This window comes from Microtus pennsylvanicus, chromosome 12 (assembly GCF_037038515.1).
Source record: "Microtus pennsylvanicus isolate mMicPen1 chromosome 12, mMicPen1.hap1, whole genome shotgun sequence".
NCBI classification, from domain to species: Eukaryota; Metazoa; Chordata; class Mammalia; order Rodentia; family Cricetidae; genus Microtus; species Microtus pennsylvanicus.
In genome coordinates, this window is record NC_134590.1 from 71,253,798 (window position 1) to 71,276,035 (window position 22,238).

Below are 22,238 nucleotides of genomic sequence, written 5' to 3' on the forward strand. Positions count from 1 at the left end.
CGTAGTACAGGTGGGTGCCACAGGTGCCAATGCAAGAAGTCATGCAATAACCTAAAAGTAACATGGTAACACCAGAAACCAGTGGTCATATAGCAGGAAGACCTGATCATACTAACCCAGAAGGAGCAGAAGAAAATGACTTTAAACATAACTTGTGAAAATGAGGGAGAATTTTAAAGAGGAAATGAAAAACCCCATTAAAGAAATGGAGAAAAAGATAAACAACAAATAAGAAGAAATTAATGAATACCTCAACAAAATCAAAGAAAACCAGGGGAAAAAACAATCAAACAAGTGAAAGAAACAGTTCAAGACTTGAAGACTAAAATAGAAGTAAAATAGAAAACACAAACCAAGGAATTCTAGATATGGAAAATCTGGGTAAATGAACAGGAACTACAGGAACAAATATAACCAACAAAATATAAGAGAAGAAATTAGCTCAGATATTTAAGATACTATAGAGGAAATAGTCTCATTGATCAAAAAAATTAAATCCAACAAATTCTTAACAAAAATCTTCCAGGAAATCTTGGACACCATAAAAAGACCAAACCTAAGAATAATAGGAATAAAAGAAGGAGAAGAACTCCAGGTTAAAGGAACAAAAAATATATTATTCAACAAAATCATAGAAGAAAATTTTCCCAACTAAAGAAGGATATCCTTATGAAGGTACAAGAAGCTTACAAAATACCAAATATAATGGATCAAAAAAAAGTCCCCTAACCATATAATAATCAAAATGCAAAACATACAGAATAAAAGAAGAATATTAAGAGTTGCTCAGGAAACATATAAAGGTAGACCTATCAGAATTACACCCGACTTCTCAATGGAAACCATGAATGTTAGAAGGACCTGGGCAGATGTGCTGTAGATACCAAGAGACCATGAGTGTAAGCCCAAACTTCTATACCCAGCAAAGCTTTCAATCATCATCCATGAAGAAAAAAGATGCATATGGTATGTACTCACTCATAAGTAGAAACTAGCTATAAACAAAGGATATTGAGCCTATAGTTTATGATCCTAGAGAAGCTAGGTAATAAGGTGAACCCTAAGAAAAACATATATAGATCCACCAACAAAGTGGAAACAGACAAAATTGCCTGACAAAATTAGGAGCATGAGATGAGAGGAGAAGGTAGGGTGGGAGGGAAGTGGAGGGGAGAATGGGAAGAGAATTTGAGGGAATGAGATAGTCAAGAAGGAGGAAGGACAGAGACGAGAGCAAGGAAGAGATATCTTGATTGAGGGAGCCATTATAGGGTTAGCAAAAAACCTGGCTCAAGAGAAATTACCAGGAATTCACAACGATTGATCCAGGTAAGATCCTAAGCAATAAAGGAGAGGGGGACAGATCTTGATTTGCCCTGTAGTCATACTGATGACTCCCTTGAAAACTGCCACAGAACCTTCATCCTGCAACTGATGGAGAAAGAGACAGATTTCCACATCAGAGCACTGGACTGAGACTTAAAGTCCAGGTGAAGAGTGTGAGGAATGAGAATGTGGGCAAGGAGGTCAAGACTGTGATGGGTACGCCCACTGAAACAGTCTCTCTGAGCTAATGGGAGCTCACCAACTCCAGTGAGACTGGGAAGGAACACATATAGGATCAAACTAGTCCCTCTGAATGTGGTTGACAGTTCCATAACTGGGGCAGACTGAGGGACCACTGACAGTGGCATCAGGATTTATCTCTACTGCATGTACTGGCTTTTTGGGAACATATTCTCTTTGGATGTATACCTTGCTCAGCCTAGATATAGTAGGGAGGGCCTTGAACCTTCCCCAGAGCAGTGTGCCTTGCCCTCTCTGAGGATTGGATGGGGAGTTGGATGGTATGTGGAGGGAATGGGAGGAGAAGAGGGTGTGGGAACTTGGATTGGTATGTGTAAAAAAAAAGGATAGTTATTTTCTTTAAAAAAATAAAAAATAAATTAAAAAAATTTAATAATTTATACTTTCATTTCCAAGTTTCTCTTGCTCTTGGAGTTTTCTCTCAGTAACAGAAAAGCTACAAAGAACACTGTGGTTTATTGTTTGTTTTGGTGTTGTTGTTGTTGTTGTTTTTCCCTATATCAATCTCACTGGCAATCACTGCTGTCCTTTGAATCCTATGCAGAATGTATTCCACTTTCTTGTCTTTTCGGTTTCTCTCCCTTTAATTCATGATTTGAAAATACCACATGCATATATGAGACATCTGGTCATATCCATGCCTCACAGTCTCTTTCTAGCTCCCTTTCAATCTCCCCACAAACATCTTTCTCCCAATGCTATGTTCTTTTTCTCTGACTTATTTCTTCCATATGCAGATGGCTACTTGGAATATGTCTTGGGAAATAGGGAACCCTCTAGTACCCACACGACCAAAGAAAAGTGGCTCTCACTCTTCAGTAGTCATCAGGTGCTGAAAGCTTCTTGGAAAGAGGGCTCTGGAACCCCTAATGCATTGTACTGGAATGCTTAACTGACTTGACCTTATGCAGGTGTTGTGTCCAGAGTCCAGCTTTACACAGCACTCTGCCCCATCCTTCACTTCTTACTTTCCTTTCATTTCCTCTTCTGTGTGGATTGGAGAGGAGTTTATCTATATAAACAATCTATATACCCATCTATATACCCATCTATAGCCAAGAACTCACAGTCATTTCTTCTTAGACGTTGAACAGTTATGAATCTCTGCTTCAACAACTACCTGCTACACCAAGAAGCTTCTGTTGGATCTGTGAATTTAAACATAAAGATTTCAAAGGCAGTTTGACGTGACCATCTAGCAAAAACCATGTCTTCCTCCTTAGCCTATGTCTTCCCTAGCCATAACTTTTAATCAGTCTTCAATACCAGTTATGGATTGCCTTCTGTAGTATATTGAACAGGCTATACCAATTGAATATTTATATATGAACTCTTTGTATACTGCCAAGATTGACTTTAATCTTTTGGGTACAAGTTATCTCCTTACATTGTATTCCTGAGTAGTTGATAGACCTATAGGTGCATACAGCATACTCAATTCCAACATTCACATTCATCTTGTCTGCTTGATAAATCTGCATCTCTGCTTCACCAATGATGCATTCATTCAAGGATTTTCATCTTTGCTATTTTTGTAATTCTTTAATACAGTTCCTCATATTGTGGAGACTCCTAACCATGTTGTTGCTATGTTGTAACTATATATTTGCTATTGTGATGAATTATAATATAAATATCTGGTATTCAGATTTTCTTATACATGACCCACCTAAAGGGGTCATGATCCACAGGTTGAGAAATGCTGATTTAGAGAGTCATCAGTTCTATACCACTAGGACTACAGACAAAACAAAGTGAATATAATAATAGTAAAATAATGCCTGTGTCTAATCCAGTAATATCTAGAAAGTTCATCTTTCTCTAAGATCATCTGCTTTAATGTCTCTTCAGCTAGTTTAGAATCAAGATAAGGACCACCTAAAGAATCATAGCCACAGATGCATAGCTCAACATTTATTTTATGCTGCTGTATTTGCTTCATTGTACATGCATTGTGCCACTCAATACCCAAAACAACTTTAGAGGGCACACACTACTGTCACTAGGCATGTTTTATTGATATTGATAGAATTGTCCTTGTTTTACAGCCTGTACTCAACAGGGCAGGGTATCAGCAAAGACAAAGCACTGCTACCTCAGCGGTACTGTGGGGAACTTATGACAGTCAAAAGGAGATGAGGAAAAGTCTGAAAATACAAACACGGGAGAGGAGTAGTTATCTCAATTAAAAAGAGAGTATGGAAAGGCAGTCAGCTAAAAGAAAATAAGCCAATGCGATGGAAAAAATTAGCTTTCACGATTGCTTTAAATGACACTCTGGAGAATACATAAAAAGCAGACAAAGTAGTTACATAGAAATATCAATAAGTTACACAGTTGAATAAATAAAATTTAGCTGCAAAATGCTTGGAATAGGAGTTGAACAGGAAAATATTTTAAGTAAAATAAAATTAGTAGGCTAATAGACAAGGTCAAAATTTTCTGACAGAAATCAGCAGTAATGGATAGAGGACAGGGACCTCAAAGCTAAGAGCTAGGGATATTAAAATATAAGTAATGCATGCATGTTAAAGATGTTAAAGAATGGAGACATAAGGACTCAGTTTGAAAGGGCACATGAAGTTCAAATGGAATACATAAAAAATAAAACAAGATTTAATTAGATTTTAAAGTGCATAAAATCTCAAGAAGAATCACAAAGTTATTTTAAAAAACTAAAATCTTGGAATAAACCATCAGATAAGCATCCTACTATAACTAACACACACGAGATGAAAGTTGTGGAGAAGGGAGAATATTTTGCCAGTAAATATCATATATATTCTGACAAATTTCTCATAACATTAAATTTAAAGTGACATGGTGACCAAGAAACTTTGCTACATGCTTTTTATCTATATGTGTTTGTGAAATATTTCTTTCTTTTTTTTTTTTTTTTGGTTTTTCGAGACAGGGTTTCTCTGTGGTTTTGGAGCCTGTACTGGAACTAGCTCTTGTAGACCAGGCTGGTCTCGAACTCACAGAGATCCGCCTGTCTCTGCCTCCCGAGTGCTGGGATTAAAGGCGTGCGCCACCACCGCCCGGCAAGTGTGAGGTGAACCGCTTTTTTTTTTTTTTTTTTTTTTTTTTTTGGTTTTTCGAGACAGGGTTTCTCTGTGGTTTTGGAGCCTGTCCTGGAACTAGCTCTGTAGACCAGGCTGGTCTCGAACTCACAGAGATCCGCCTGCCTCTGCCTCCCGAGTGCTGGGATTAAAGGCGTGCGCCACCACCGCCCGGCTGTGTTTGTGAAATATTTCTGCAGGAATATTCATGGCCTAAGCCTTCATCCCACTGACCCAAAGTGTTGTTGGAAGAGGCCGCTTGTTTGTTTCCTGGCTGCCCAGAAACCGAAATAATCACACAGCAACTGTATTAATTAAATTAATGCTTGGCATACTAGCTCTAGATTCTTATTGGCTAACTCTTACATATTAATTTAACCCATTTCTATTAATCTGTGTAAGTGACTGTGGCTTATAGGTTAAAGTTTTATTGTTTGTCTCTGACAGGACTACATGGCTTCTCTTTGACTCTGCCCTTCTTTCTCTCAGCATTCAGTTTAGTTTTCCCTGACTACCTCTATTCTTTTGCCTTATCAGGCCAAACCAATTTTCTTTATTAATTAACCAATCATATTCACAGCATACAAAGGGTAATACCACATCAAAGTGTGAATTATCAGGTGTCCAGCACAACAAGGGGGATCATGCTTCTTAAGAAATAGAGGAAAATAAGAAAGTGAACAAGTTGTCAATCCCTGAACAGTATAGAAGCCTGTAAAAACATCATGAAGGTAAAAAGCGTTTAGATGCCAGGGAATTCATGCGATGAAATCCCATTTATATGAAACTCAAAAGGACCACGTTTATGGTGATATAAATTTAACTAAGAATGCTGCTGGTAAGATTAAGGTGGAAGACTAAATGGAAAGATATATACAAGAGCTTTTTAGGCTAATGAAAGCCAATTATGTTTTATCTTCTGTGTAATTGCAATGGAAAACATAGTACTTGCAGTGGGTAAGGGACCATGATACAGTAGAAATAATGACACAGGATTTGTCATCTCTGGGGCTGGCGTGACATAGTGCTGTGGCCACATAGAGCAGAGTTCATGTGAGGCCTTGAGAAGTGGGCAGGAAGGAGGTCTTAGACCTTAGAACCCATGCAGGAGGTTAGAAACTGAGTTGAATCAGCATTTGGCTACATTACCTCGGAAATTTAGCTTTACCACTAATTTTCTTAATTTTCATCTAAAATTGATTATATTTATGCAAATGTATGAAGAATTATTTTGAGAATTAAAAATTTATACATATCAATGAATATCAAGTATAGCAAAAATAGACAGCCACAGCCAATCCATTCTTGGTTCCAGGTCCTGTTGAAAGATTTTATTGTATTATTTCATGTGATCATAATAGCAATTTAAAATGGGTACAATGGCCCCAAAGAAAAATATTATTTTTTATAATTCCGTTTCCATACTCTATATATTACTATGTGTTCTATGAATTTTATTCTCTATAGTTTTCTAAGAACTATTATTTCCCCCCTTTTTAAAAGTAACTTAAGCAAAGTAAGACTAAGATATCAGTCCGTGGATGTAGGATCATATTTACATCCTGAAAACCCAGCTTTTTTTCTCTAGAACCTCTAGCCTTAGCAGCTGCTATATAAAGAGGAAATATTTTAAGCTATGTTGGAAACAGGAACTGTGAAGAACTTTTTTATATCAAGAAATGTGTATTCTGATCATATTTATCTCCCAATCTTCCTCTTAAACACACACACTCTCTCTCCCTCTCTCCCCCCCCACTTCCCAACTAAACATTTTTTTTCTTTTTCTCTTTCTTTCTTATTTTCTTTCTTCCTTTTTTATAACCTATAATGCCCAGCTTCTCTTGCTCATATGTACATATGTATAGGGCCCATATCCAGCATAACATAGGCAACACCCAGAAGCCAAATCCCTGAAGGAAACCAAACGACTCTCCCTGACCAAGCAGCTATTAACTGCCAACAATTCCTCAGCTAGATGTTAATTTGTATATTTTCCTTCACTTTTCATGCTGGAATGTTGATTGACCGATCTTGTACAGGTCTTGTACAGGCAAAGGAGTTATTAAGTTGAATACACCATGTTTAACCATATTCTATCCTAATTACTCTGCAAAATTCCAAGGATTTCCATGAAGTACCTAGAGGGAATAATTGTGGAAGAGTTCCCAAATGCATGTAAATGGGCTTGGAGAAGGAGTGTCTGCTTCCTGCAGAACACTCATCTTGGTAGTTGACTACCATCCCAGAATTCCTTTACAGAATTCATTTTGAAAACGGATTAACTTTTCTCCTCAGATTAATTTTGACAAATATATTGATTTTATATGTAACTCGTAGAAATCTTATGTCATCTAAGAAATGAAACTTCACTATTTCTACTGACTGAATTAAGACATCTCAAATGAAACAAAGCACTTTAAACCTTTCTGAGTTTTCAGTTTTTCAATGTTTGCAGATGTTTTACGTTGTGTTTTGCAAATGCAAAAGACAACTTGAATGTGTACACATTTAATTCCTGTTCTTTTTCTAATGTTAGAATAAATAACAAAACATTTAATTCAGGTAAACATCCTGTTCTCCTGACCTTCTAGCTTAATTCCGGGAGATTTTCTGGTTGATGGGCTATGTTGTCAGGGAATTAATTCTCAAGATTCAAGAAAGCATTCTGACAACTAAATTTAAGATTTAGTAGCTTAACTTCATGATCTAGAATAATTTAATATATGTCATATCATAGTCATGAGGTTTTTTACTATCAATCACTATACAACAAATACCAAATTCTAAATCTGCAGCAAAACACAGGAGATACATTTGTCCTCATTTTAAACATGGAAAAAAAAAGGAAAGGAAACTCAGACAGCCAAAGTGATTTCTTTCAGTGGCTATGTTGAAATTCTGGTTTGTTTGTAGGTGAAAGCAGTTTTCTATCTAGTACACAGATCAGCCATTTTACTGTTCAATCAGGCTGCCATTAAAATCCGTTTCTGGCTTTGAATGCACTGTTCAGAATCTTCATTTTAATGTCATTTGAGGGCTTTGCACTGGAGGTTGAGGAAAAAGAAAGAGACGTGAGAATTGAGGACAGAAACTTGGGTTTAGGAGCTTTTGCTGCCCGGGGCAGTCAGGTGGGATAGAACCCTGATGCACTTGACTCTGCTGGTTGTAAGATGCAGTAACTGACCCGGGGCCATAAAAGCAAACAGCGCTGATGCTGTCTCATCTCCAGAGTGATCACTAGTACTGCTGATGCGCTTCTGGAGGCAGGGCTTAATGGTTCAAAAAAATTCCAAGCCAGTTAGAATGCATGTCTATCAGTTTTCATCCAAGACAGTTGGTTGAGATAGCAAAAGACTGGATTTTCTTTCTGGTTCAATTCTTGATATTTTTTTTAAAAACTACTAATCAAGCTTCAAGGGCAAGCTCCAAAGTCTCCTTCTGTTTGATGTCTCCTTGATTCCCTGCAGCAGAATTAATTGATCCCTCTGTGTTTTTGTAGGTCTCTGTTTATATCTCTGTAACAAAAGCTTCAAAGGGAATCCGAAGTCTCTGAGAGAAAGGCCTGGTGGGACTTTGGGAAAAGCATTTGAATGCAAGAGAAGCTGGAGGAGGAAAGACCTTGCTCCTCTCCCAACAGGAACAGAGAAGGGGATGTTCTGGGCTTATGGCCTCAGCTCTTTTATCTCTTGGGAGCTGTGATTGAAATAAGAGCAGAATGGCAACAAGGGAGGGAAAATATAGCAGAACGTAATTTGCTTAGGTGAGCAAGTGATGTTCCTTCTTATAAGAAATGATGCTAAACAGTGCAAAGGGCAAAGGCAGGCAGGCAGACTGATACACAGACAGATGGTATAGGTGCAGAAGGATAGTCGAGAGGTAGAGGCCATGACAGCAGAGACATTGGACACTGAGTCCAAAGAGAAGCAAGTTTAGCAGGACAGGAAGGCACCAGAGAAAAGAAAGGATGAAATCATTCTTACATACTAAGGGCATCCTGAAACAGGAACCTCTTGTTCTGTATACCAGGAACACACACGCCCTTGTAAATTACAAGATATCAAATATGGCGATGTGAATCCTCCATCCAGGAAGATCTAAATGATGCAAAGACAGCTGAGATCTGCACTTGGAAAATGTGTTGATTGCAAATATTTTTAAATGTAAAGAGTTGCAGACAGATTGTTCCAGTTTGTGACAGCAGCCTTAGTACCCTTAGGACCCTGCCTGGTTTGAAAATGTCAGTGTAATGATGCAACACTGAGATGTTTGAGGCTTGTTTGTTGGAGATCATGTCTTGAAATTCCTCTGTGAAATTCTCAGAGTCACCATGTTATTATTTTCAAAGAAAAGATGAAAGGTGTAGTAGACTAATTTCTATAAACACAATGCCTGAGACTTCTATGTAGTTTTTACAAGCACAATATTCAACTATAAATTTCACATTCAGCCTTTTGTGGATATCAAATGCCTGTGTATACTTTCCCTCCATCTCCTCTGTTTTCTTTTCTAGTCACATAAAAATAAAAATAAAACAAACTAATCCAGCACCTGAGCTGCATGATTCAAAAATCAATCTAATTTATAGGGGATAAGATGCCTAGTGCACAGCCCCAAATATTCTACATATGTCCTACTATATGTAAGGCCAGTGGGTAAGGATATATATATTTCTTCAGTAAATGGACTCTGAGACCTACTGTGTAGTACCCTTCATGTCTAATACCTGACATAGATGAAAACAGATTCTTTTAGCAGAGATAGTGCTGAAAAACTTAAAACTGAAAAGTTATAGTTTGGAGGAAAATATTAAATAATTTGATAATCCTGTGTGCACATTCACATTTTAAGTGTGATAGCATCACAGTGTAAAACATACCTATTGACCACTGTCTACAATAAATCTCTAGTATTTGTGATAAGAAATTTCAGCTTGATTTTCACTTTTTAAGATTGTGAAATATCGCTAAGGAAGTTGAACATGACCTTAAGGACTTCTTGAATTTTGCATGCAAATGGATGGAAATAGAAAACACTATCCTGAGTGAGGTAAGCCAGACCCAAAAAGAGGAACATGGGATGTACTCACTCATATTTGGTTTCTAGCCATAAACAAAGGACATTGTACCTATAATTCATGATCCTAGAGAAGCTAAATAAGGAGAACCCAAAGAAAAACATATAGGTATCCCCCTGAATATTAACCTTCATCAGGCAATGAAAGGAGACAGAGACAGAGACCCACATTGGAGCACCGGACAGAAATCTCAAGGTCAAATCAGGAGCAGGAGAGAGAGCACGAGCAAGGAACTCAGGACCGCGAGGGGTGCACCCACACACTGAGACAATGGGGATGTTCTATCGGGAACTCACTAAGGCCAGCTGGCCTGGATCTGAAAAAGCCTGGGATAAAACCAGACTTGCTGATCATAGGGGACAATGAGGACTACTGAGAACTCAAGAACAATGGCACTGGGTTTTGATCCTACTGCACGTACTGGCTTTGTGGGAGCCTAGGCAGTTTGGATGCTCACCTTACTAGACCTGGAAGGAGGTGGGTTTTCCTTGGGCTTCCCACAGGGCAGGGAACCCTGATTGCTCTTTGGGCTGAGGAGGGAGGGTGACTCGATTGGAGGAGGGGGAGGGAAATGGGAGGCGGTGGTGGGGAAGAGAGAGAAATCTTTAATAAATAAATAAATTAAAAAAAATAAATAAAATAAAGTAAGCATCAGGCATAAAAAAAGATTGTGAAATATCTTCATCATAGAGAAGAATATATTTTTTATCAGACCTTGCCTTACAGAGCAGTTGTTTAGCTTTAACACTTAACACTCCTCCCTCATTTATTCATCTTAGGAGATGTAGCCAACACTTTGGCATTGTCCCTTCTTCTGGAAGAACCTCAGAGAGAGAACCTTACCAGAAATTGTTCTTTTGCCCATGTTCACCTTAATACCTTGTACCATAAGGCATGTAGTTTCCTTTTATACACTGTGATGAATATTCTTGGTTGTCAAGTGACTACATATGGAATTAACTAAAATTACAAATTTGGGAACTCCTGTGAAGGATTTTTTCTTAATTTGAAGTGGGAAGTTTCACTTCTATTTCATCTCTTTGAGGTAGAAAGACACACTTGTAATCTAGATCTTTTGAGATTGGAAGTCTCAACTCTAACCTGGGCAGCACCTTTTAAGGAATCCCTACACAAGGACATGGAAGAAGGAAGTTTTGCTCTTTGCCTACTTGTTCTGACTCGCCCTGGAAAGTCCATCCCTTCACTGGCATTAAAGCCTATGTCTTTAGGATTCCATTGTGTACTGAAGACCAGTTTAGACATACAGCCTCATGAACTGAAAAACTACTGGATTCTTGGACCTTCTGTTTACAGGCAGCCATTGCTGAATTTACTAGACCACAGCCTAAAGTCATTTTAATAAATCTCTTTATTATGTACATAGAGAGATTCATTTAATAAGTTTGGCTACGCCAGAGATGACTAATACATACAATTCAGAGTTTATGTAAGTAACAATGAATAGTACAGTAACGAGACATTTTGCAACTTGTTCCTTCATTTTGATATCTTAATGTTTATTTATGCAGAGAAAGTTTATACAACATGTATATTCACATTTGTGTGCATGTGAATGTATTCATTTGAGTTTTTGTGAACTATGTGTGGAAGGTGACTGAAGAAGCCAGAAGAGGACCTTGAATCTCCTGGAGGATACTAGGAATCAAACTCAAGTTCCATGAAAAAAAATAGTAAGTGTTCTTAACCATTGAGGATTCTTCCTACCCCCCTTTTCATTATACTTTAGGTAATCCTAGTACTCAGAGAACTTAGACAAGAATGGTTGCAAAATCAATCAAGCCTACATAGGAAGACACTGTCTAAAATAGAAATGTGTGTGTTATATGCTTCTTAAAATGCTCGTGTCATTTTTCTTCTGACATGTAAAGTTCTTGAAAGTTGTTACTGCCATATTTATGATAACTGTCCATAGACTCATAAGAGTATTGAGGGAGCAGGGCAAAGGTCACCCCCCAATTATGAAGGGAAAGATAAATGGAAAGAGTTGTAGTCAATGCCAGCTTACTTGGAGCAGAAACCAGTGGGACCAGACTAGACAACTTGTAAGGGTCTTTCATAAGAACAGTTGATGCTGCATATTCATCATAAGATGGAGAAAGCATTCAGGATTCTGCACTGCCTTGGCTTTGCCTATAATTTCTCATAATGAAGATCTTAAAATGAATAAAACAAAAACCCAGGGTATATCTTTCAGTAGAAACATAGAAACTGCATTTGTAGTTAAAGATCCGGGTTAGATTTTTTTAAATCACTATGATGAATAACCAAGAGAAACAGTTTGAAGGAGGAAAGTTGTGGGTGTTGGATTTTCATTGCTGTTTGTTCTCTTGTTTGTCTTTTGTTCACGGTCTCAGAGGTCTCATTTAGGCCTGTGGTGAGTCACTGAGGAAGGGTTGAAGAAAAAGCTACCTGCCATCCAGCAGCCCTGAGACAGAGTGATAAAAATGGTTGGGGGTCAAGTTAGCCTTTTCAGGACACAACCCCATGACTTACTTCCTCCAGATAGTTCCAAAATCCTGCTCACAACACCTCTCCATGTCATCATATTCCGACTCCACTCATGGATGAATCACACTGAGAGAGCTGAGCCTTTAGGACCCATTGCCTTATCAGGGGTTGCATATAACAGCCAGGAATGACTGCAACACATAAGCTTCTCGAGGGAACCATATCAGAAAATCCATTCAACTCCAGTCCACTGTAGGCTTCTTGTCTTACCTTTTTATGAAACACACTTCAATTAAGGATTGTCAAAGGCTGAGGTTTTCTTTTAAGATGTGCACTTTGTAGATTAGATGTGTAATGACCTCATATCTTTGAATAATTGGTCCCCAGCTAGTAGTGTGATGATAGTAGAAGAGAGTTGAAGTGGGACATTGGTGGAAGAAATGGTTCAGTAAAAGCAAGTCTTTAGGTTTTATGCCTGGCCTACTTTCTATCAATCTTCTGTTCATCTTCTGTGGGTGCAGTTATGACTATGTTCCTGCCAACATATTTTTTTCCATTGTGAAAAAAATACTGAGTGTCAATTTGATAGGACTTAGAAATACCTAAAAGAAAAGCCTCTGGGTATTTCTGTAAGGGATAATTGAAGAAGGAAGATCCCCACCATGAATGTGGGAAAGACCACAGGGCTTTCAGGCTACATAAAAACAAGAAAGCTACCTGAGTGATAGCATTCATTTACGTTTGCTTCTTGGTTAGACCTACGGTGTCACCAGATGCTCTACAGTCCAGCAGCTGTGGTTTTCCTACCATGATTAATTGTACTGTCAAAATCTCAGCTAAAATAAACTGTTCCTCCTGAAGATGTCTTTGTCAAGTATTTTGTCCCAGCAGGACAGAAAGAAAAAAATATATACCATCGTGATGGACAATAAGGCATCATAAATGGTTCCTCCCTTAGCTTTCTTTCTCTGTGTTACCAATATGCATACAAGGATCAAGTATGTCAGCAAGAGAGAACAGAATGAAAGGCTGTTACAGAATGAAAAGAGACAAGGGAGGGATATGTTGGAGAGTAGTTTTATGTTGGCTTGAAACAAGGCAAAGTCATCCAAGAGGAGGTAACTTCAATTAAGAAAATGTCTCCATAAGATTGGGCTGCAGGGCATTTTCTTAATTATATTGATAAGGGAAAGCCAGGCCCATTCTAGATGGTGCATCCCTGGGCTGGTGTCCCTGAGTTCTGTTAGAAAACAGTCTCTGCAAGCCAGGAGGAAACAATCCAGTAGGTAGCTCTCTTCCAGGGCCTCTGCATCAGCTCCTGCCTCCAGGTTCCTACCTTGGTCTAGTTTCTGTACTGACTTCCTTCAGTCACAAACAGTGTTTTGGAAACATCAGCCACATGAACCCTTTCCTCCACGAGTTTCTTTGATCATGGTGTTTAATCACAGCAAGAAAAACCCTAAATAATACAGAAATGGGTACTAGGAGTAAGTATTTCTCTGACAGACATAATGATGCTGTTCTGGGAGGATTGTGGAATGACTTTGGACCGTTGGACAAGCAAGATTATTGAGTGTTCCAAGATTACTGAGATGTTCTCGGGGATCTTGGAAGATAAGAAATTTGAGAGCAATGCAGATGACAGAGGCCTGGGTTGTGGATTCTAGAGGTAAATATGAAAGTTCCTTAATAACTCTAAAATGGCCATTTGCTTTTTTGAGGTGAAATCTTCTGGGAAATATTTCCTCAGAGTCAGCACATGCAAGCTGTGTTCAGAGGTGGCCAAGTTTGTACTTTGTGCTGGCAGCCAAACTTGGTCACATGTAAGATTCCCAGGTTGTACTAGATTTGAAGGTCTGAAGGGGAAATGAGAGAAGCTGAGATTTGGCACTGTGAGTGGTCAGGAGAGGCCATTGTTGAAGGTACAGTCTCAGTAGCAGTGGAAGATCCAGGACTGAAGAGTCATGGAGAAAAATTGAGACTTGGAATCATGAAGAGAACCTAGGTGAGATTATTGGTAAAAAAGACACCCCAATTATAGCAGAAGATCCAAGCATCTTAAATATGCCAGTAACATGGGACAACTCCTAAGAACAGTAGCAACTGTGAAGTGGACCTAGCTTAATCTGAGGAGGCAAATGAGCTGTGTGTACATAGAGGGGGGGGGTCAGAAAAATGACCTAGGGTCTTTGGAGGAGCCCATAAAATTTTGAGTGAATCCCAGATGTTTGCTATTGAGTGGTGTGTGCTTTGGGAGTTTGTTTTTGCTTTGATCTGATTGTGAATATGCCTTGATTATTCTTCCTTGAAATAAGAAAGTATTCAATTTATTTTTTTTTTACTTTGTAAGAGCCCACATGAAAGACATTGGATTTTAAAAGATATTGCATTTTAAAAGTGTTTGAATATGTAATACTGTTTGACCTTTTAAGTCTGTAAAATGTTTTATATTGTAGTGACTACATTAGTGGCTGATCTTGGGAATGATCAACGCAGGAAGTATTGTGACTTGACAATGATGTGTTTGTGTGTCAAGTAGACAAGGGGTAAATTGTGCTGGATAGTTTATGTCAACTAAAGAAGAGCTAAATTCATCTGAAATGAGGTAATCTCAATTAATAAATGATTCTAAGATTGTAGGATATTTTATTAATTTGTAATTGATGAGGGAAGGACCAGCCCATTGTAGATGGTTCTATTCCTGGGCTGGTGGTTCTGGTACTATAAGCAAACAGGCAGAGCAGTCCAAGGCAGAGGGAGCAAGCCAGTAAAGATCATTCCTCCATGGCCTCTTCATCAGCTTTTGCCTCTAGGTTCTTGCCTTGTTTGAGCTCATGCTGTGACTTCCTTCAGTGACAGTGATTTCAAAATGTAACCCAAATAAATTCTTTGCTCCTCAGCTTGTTTTGATCATCACAGAAATTGAAAACCCTAACAGGGACAAATGAAAACAAGATTATAAGAAGCTTCCAAAGCTAATGATACATTTAGCTAGAACAAATACTAAACCCAGTCAAATGATGGAGACAGTAGTACTTCCTGTAATGCTGCAAAGATTGTAGAATGGTGGAGCTGGAGTTGAAAATACTCCCCAAGCTCTAGAAATGATTAAACAGAGTGCCATTAACAATTCCACTTATAGGTATTTGTATAAAGGAATGAAAACTACAAACACCCATGTGAATTATTCAAAATTGCCAAAAGCTATAAATGACCCAAATGTCAGTCATGGGGGAAATGAATAAGCCAAATGCAATGACTATATCTGATAGCATATTATATAGCCGTAAGAGGGAATGAAGCACTCACACATACTTGCATACTTGAATATATCCTAAGTGAAAGAACCCACTGCAGAGGACCACATAGACCTCTGTAACTGCATTCTTGTGGAGTGTCGAGCTGGGAAATCTCCAACGTCACAAAGCAAATTTTGATGCTCAGAGCTTGAGAAAGATTTGAAGACTTATTACAGTTAAATTATATGAAGCATTGCAATATGTGGGGCCTGCTTGTTGGAGTTTCTGTCCCACCTGGTCCCCTAGCCATTTCGTCCCAGAGAAAATCACACAGAGATCTCCATAAAATTATAAACTGATTGGCCCATTAGCTCAGGCTTCTTGTTAACTCTTGTAACTTATATTAACCCATTGTTCTTATCTACGTTAGCAACATGCATCAGTACCTTTCTCGGCCAGGTAGGTTACATCTTGCTTCTCAGTGGTCTGGGCAGGAATGGGCAAGGGAGCTTCCTGCTTCCCAGAATTCTCCTATTCTTATTGCACCACCCATCTGGTTTTCCCACCTATACTTCCTGCCAATCAGCATTTATTTAAAATATGATTGACAGAATACGGACAATTTTCCTGCAACAAAGCATGTTTGTTTGTGTGTATGTGGATGAAAGTATTCTCAAGTTTACTTGTAGCGACTGCATACATCCCTGATTATTAAAGTGGATTCTGTGGAGGACTGAACTATATGCTAATTGCATATCAAATTGTGTAAAATAAGGCCAACTTTGAAGATGTTTATATATAGGTTTGCTTACACATTTGATTTCTAAGAATGAGCTATGCTGTCCATGTAGTATTCCAGTTTCAATAGCTCTGTGTAACTTTTGTGTTGGATATAGTATGAATATATTATATAAGTTTCTCAACATCTCCTCCTTTTCTCCTTCCACCTACTTCCGTACTCTTGTGGTCATGTTGCAGAAAAGTGACAAATATTAGCCATATTTAAAATTCTGGCAAAAATCCAGGGCTACTAAAGGGTCAGTGCGTGCCAATTGCTGTTTGGTGGAAGCGCTCATCTTGCTTGCTCACTGCAGACCTCCCTGTTCTATTTTCTGGAAATCAAAACACTACCTGTAATACAATGCCCTCTTCCAGCTTTCTTTACACTACTCAATTTTTCTTGTTTACTTTTGTTCCATTAGCTTCTAAAGCAGTGAACCATCACCACCATCAGCCTGTCATAACTAGGAATGAACCTTGCCACTCCACGGGAAAATACAGAGACATCCGTGTAGTTCTAGCTGCTTTACAGTGGTGAATATTGAATATCTTTAGGTTTCTACTGACTTTGGGCTTTCCACATTTTCAGGATGATGGGAATGAGGAACTTATAATTAAGAATCACTTTAGTTGAAGTGATTGATGATGCTATTTTGGTTTAGTCAAACTTATAGGTCAGCTTCCCTACCCATAGTTTATGAACCTTGGAATTGCCTTGGATTTCTTCCTGTAGACTGAGCAGAATTTTCACATTTACAAAAACTCTGGCCCAGATCCCAAGAAATATCCACTCAGGCATGGGAGCCAAAGTGATCCAGTTTCCCAAGGTTATTCTTCAAAGTTTCAGGTTTTATTCATTCTATAGACAAAGTTGGGTTGATACTATAGGACAGTCTTCCCCAGGTTCTATGCATACCTTTTCAAACACTATGTGAAACATATTTGTCAACATATGCCTTAGCTTCTGTTTATCACCTGAAGTAGTCTCAGAGGAAAATGAATGCAACCAGAAGCCGAGATACTACAAAGATACTTGCTAGATATTTCTGGGCACAAATTTCTATGGGTCCTTGATATTTCTCTGTGTCTTGGGAGTAGAAGAGCTGTCAGAGCTTTGCTTTAAATAATATTTGGAGACTATTTAGTGAACAACCCTGGAAGACAAAGTATGTCTCTCTCTTAAGAGGAGACTTGGTTTAAGCCTCTGCAACACAATAAAATTGTGTTTTTTTTGGAATAGAATATAGGCAAACTTGCTCAATAAAGGTTTTAGGTTCCCTGTGCTAGAGGCTTCTCACACATGGAAGAATAATCTGAGGAGAATCATGTTCCTACCTGGAGCATACTACACATGAAGACCCCATAAAGGAGAGCTGAGAGGAACATACACTCAGGTCACCTACTGTGTGACAGTCAAACTTGTTATCTTATACAGCGTATTTCACTCCAGCTGGAAAACCAATATGGGCTATAGAGGTAACTCTATTGATTATGGTAAGGAAAATTCAGTCACTGCTGCTCATGGATCACCTATTTCAAAAACCAGATTCAATGACACACAATATGTCAGTTTTCCCAATCCAGATCCTTTTTTTTGTTCTCATATCACTGAGCTCACTTTTCTTTCTTCAAAATAGCACTAAAATTCATACATTTTTTTCATTAAAAGAATATTGTCTTATTTGTATGTTTTAAGTGATATTCTTTCTTGCTAAGAACCAACTTCTATAACTTGTGAGATTGTTGGTGAATTATACAAGATTTTAATCATCAATATCCTATTGATAGGGCTTTATCCCTATAAAGTATGAAACATCTTCACACTTTATAATAATACCCATGGAAATCGCAAGACGGATTAGATATTGTGCTTGTTAATCATTCCAAGTTTTGACAACCAAGGCTTTACATTATAGGTCTCCATGTTTCTGAGCCTTGTGTTCCTGATTTGAGGGTTAATATTTGTATTTACAAACACATTACTTGTAGAGAAGCTAATTTTTAAGTAAACTTACTCAGTAAATAATGGTACAATAAAAATGTTATTTTGATCAATTGAGATGTGTGCAGTGAATGTGTCTATAGAATCCAGAAGCCTTCCCTGAACTTGTGCTATTCCAAAGACTGTATCTTATACCTGTAATCATTCAGGCACAGTTTTGAAATTTATTATATCCAAAACAAAGTTCTTACATGTCTTGTAAATCTATGTGTCTCTTTTTTTCTTTGTAAACTGATAATCGAATCTAGAAGACATTAAATGTGCTTGGTTCTATTTCTGACATTCAACACAGGTATAACATAGCCTTCTGTTGCTTAATTTTTCTCTCCTCTCTTCCTTGCCATCTATAACAAAACTGACTGGTATGAGACAAAGTCTTTCCCCAGTCTTTTATCTGTAGAGGAAACATTCCAAAATCCATAAAGGATGCCTGAAATTGTGGATAGTACCAATCCCTATATATACTGTCTTTTTCCTTATAATAAAATTTTTATTAATTTTTATTATTAATAAAATAAAATTTATTTATAAATAAGTAGAATAAGTGTCACTAATATAAGTTAATAACAAAAATGAGAGTAAAATTACAGTCATGGACTATTAATTTTATTTGTTACATAAATAAAAGTTATTCCTACATAATCACTATGATGTGACAAGAATTGATCGGAAAACCAAGATGGCTACTATACTAGTCACTTTTCCTGTTACTATGATCCATGTTGCACAGTCAAAAGCAACATGAGGAGAAAAGGATTGGGGGACATTTGGGTTATATCCCATAATTCTCAAGGGAAACCAAGTAGAAACTCAAGGCAGAAACCTGGAGGAAGGAACTAAAGTAGAAGCTGTGGAGGGGTGCTACTTACTGTCCTGTTCTCTATCACTTGCTCAGCCTGCTTTCTTATCAACCCAGAACCACCCTCCCAAGGATGTCACCTGCCACAGTGGGCGGAACCCTCCCATATTAGTTATTAATTAAGGAAATATTCCCACAGATATGCCATAAGTCATGTGATGGCGGCCATTCCTCAAATGAGATGCTGTACTCTCAGATGACACTAGTCTGTGTCAAGTTAACCCAAAAGTAACCAACATAGTAAATCATTATTGCACAGGGAGTACACAGAATGGTAACATGCTACAAAAGGACTGTCCATATGTTGTGTGATTGCAGGGGAACAGTGCAAGAGTCCATTGCTATATTCAGAGTGATGTTAACCTGGACACAGAGGAGTTATTTGCTTCTGAAACATTTTATCTAATATACTGGAGAATGGATGGCCATGTTGAAAAACAAGAGCAAAGTATTGGACAAAAGGGGAGTATTGTTACCCATGTATATGCTATGGAAAGTTCCAATATGGTCGACTATATCCTATTAAAACCTGAGAAAGCTTAAAAAGGAATTCTAAACACAAACACAAAGTTAAGCATAGCTTTTTGATAGCAACATTTTCTTGGGCAGGCTCTGTTTGCTAGAAGCAAGCAGAGGCATAATTCCTTTAAAAGAGGTCTTCCTGATTCAGCGGTAGCAGAAAAAAAAAAACCCCATGAAGTTTCAAAATGGTGTTTTCCTGGTCTGTACTGTTAGGACAAACTCTGATTCTTTCGGAAGGCTAAGCACTTGAATGGGGTTTGTGGGCACCATACTCCAAACAACTTGCTGGTAGCATGGGCCAACTGGTGACAAGAGTTGAGGTGGTAAGCGTGGCTATCACCCATTAGTCTCAGAAGCAATGAATGGACCTCTGCCAAGTTGGATTGGGCAGAACCAAAAGGCAAAGCAGCCTTAGCCCTAGTCATGCTGATTAGCATTTTAAGAAGCAGTCCCGGTCAGAAAAGGATTATAGATGCACAATAAAGAAAAATAACAGATGAAAAATACCTCTAAATGTGTCACAGTGTGTTTTAAAAAATGTACATAGGCCTGAGAGAGAAGAGAAGAAAAAGAGTATAGAGTTTATAAAAAGAAGTAAGTGGTTTTTAAAAAATAAAACAAACTATTTAAAGAGACACAGTAAACTTGTAAAAAGAAGTAATAGGAGTAAAGAAAAATAAGCCACATAAAGATGTAAAAGACACAGAGAGTCTAGATTATGTATATTATTGTGTTTTCCTTGAAGTTTTTGACTGTGAAGAAACTAAGTATTGAGAGACATTTCATGCTATGGGCCACTAAGATAAATCAACATATATATTTTAAAGATATTTTGACTTCAAAATTTGAGTCTAAGGGTATGTTGCTTTGTAAAAGAGGTTCTTTTGTTTCTACGGAAGATGAGAACCTGTGGATTCCTTTCAAACTAATGTGGTTTGATGTACCAAGATTCTCAAAAGTTGCTGTGAACACCTCCCAAAATTACTTAAACCAACAAAAAACAGGAAGTAGTTTGGAGAGAACTACACACAAATTCCCAAATATTGTTTATAAATGTTTCTTTACATTTAAAGGGGGATATGCTATAGTTTTGAATACTTTGATTTGGTATGGATCTTGGTCTACTTATACAAAGTTTAGGTCAATTTTGTTATATGTATTCTGGCTCTTAATATATTAAGATTAAAATTAAGGTATTGTGTTTGTGCAGCTCATTTAAAATTGTAATGTATAGTTAAAATACAGTTAATAGATAGTCATATATAATAGTCAAACTTCTAGTTATATTATATAGGTTTTCTAAATCTACAGAGTATATTTTATATGGCTAGTTATTTCTTCAAACTATTCAAAAACTAGAGAATAAGGTATTTAAAAATATTTTAAGAACTAAGGACTTTTCATGACAATGAGATACATCTACTTCTGGCAGTACCAATCTACTTCAAGAGGATGATGGGCATCAAAGAGGCACCTTCTGGAGTCGGTTAGCCATTTGAGCAAGAAATTGCTTTTGGCTGGGCTGCTTGATGTTATGCTGTATGAACTGGACATGCAGACCCATAGAAAACTGGCCGCTGAACTAGTTTAAATGTGAGATGGTCTTTTGTAGTTCCTGCTCCATGAAAGAACTGCCACATTTTACAGGGTACAGAAAAATGCAAGTGATAAACTTTGTCTTTACAAGGCAAAACAAATATTCAAATTTCCTACTTTGTGGAGACATCTGCTGGATATTATGGGCCTGTAGGCTGAAGATGGGTGTTAACACAATACAGAAGAACTTTGAGCGACTATTCAGGTAGTGAGATGTCTCTGTCAATTCTACAGTTTTGAAAATTGCTTACAATACACTTCCTGTTTACTTAGGTAATCTTATATCCTTCTGGAATCTTTGATGGAGTTGAAGAATAGATATAGTTATAGTTGTAGCTTTCCTTAGTTATGATAAAAGATAAAGTATATATATAAATATTGTAACTATAATTCTTGCTAAATAACTGTTTTGTTGTATGTAATCCTGCTATGTTGAAGTTAAAACCTTCCTTTATATTTGAACGGAAAAGGGGAAATGGTGTGGGAATTCCTTCGGTATATGTGTTGCCTTTGTTAGTTAATGAATGAAGAAGCTACTTTGACCTGAAATACAGCAAAGTAGAGCTAAGTAGTAAAACTAAACTGAATACTGGGAGAAAGAAGGAGAAATCAATGAGACTTCATGTAGTCATCAGATGCGAAGATGCGAGCCACCATTTGGAACCTTGCTGGTAGGCCACAAGGTTTGTGGCAAAATATAAACGAATAGGAATGGCTTAATTTAAGATGTTAGAGCTATCTAGAAATATGCACAAGCTAATAGGCTAAAAAGTGTGCTAACTAGTAGTTTTTGAGTGATTATTTTGAGTCTGGGTGCCTGGAAAATGAAAAAGCAGCCTCCCCTAACCCATACTCCCAGTATTTCTTGTTATCCATGTCTCCCCACAGATGGAAGGCTAAACTACCAGACCTGATCAGTCAAAAAATTGGACACCTGTGTGCTTTTATGACCGTATTTCCAATGAGCTCTTATCTAAACACAATGACCACAGCAGGGGTAGCTCCTATCCTTTACATGTGAGAGCTTCTTCACCTTTCTCTAGCTTTC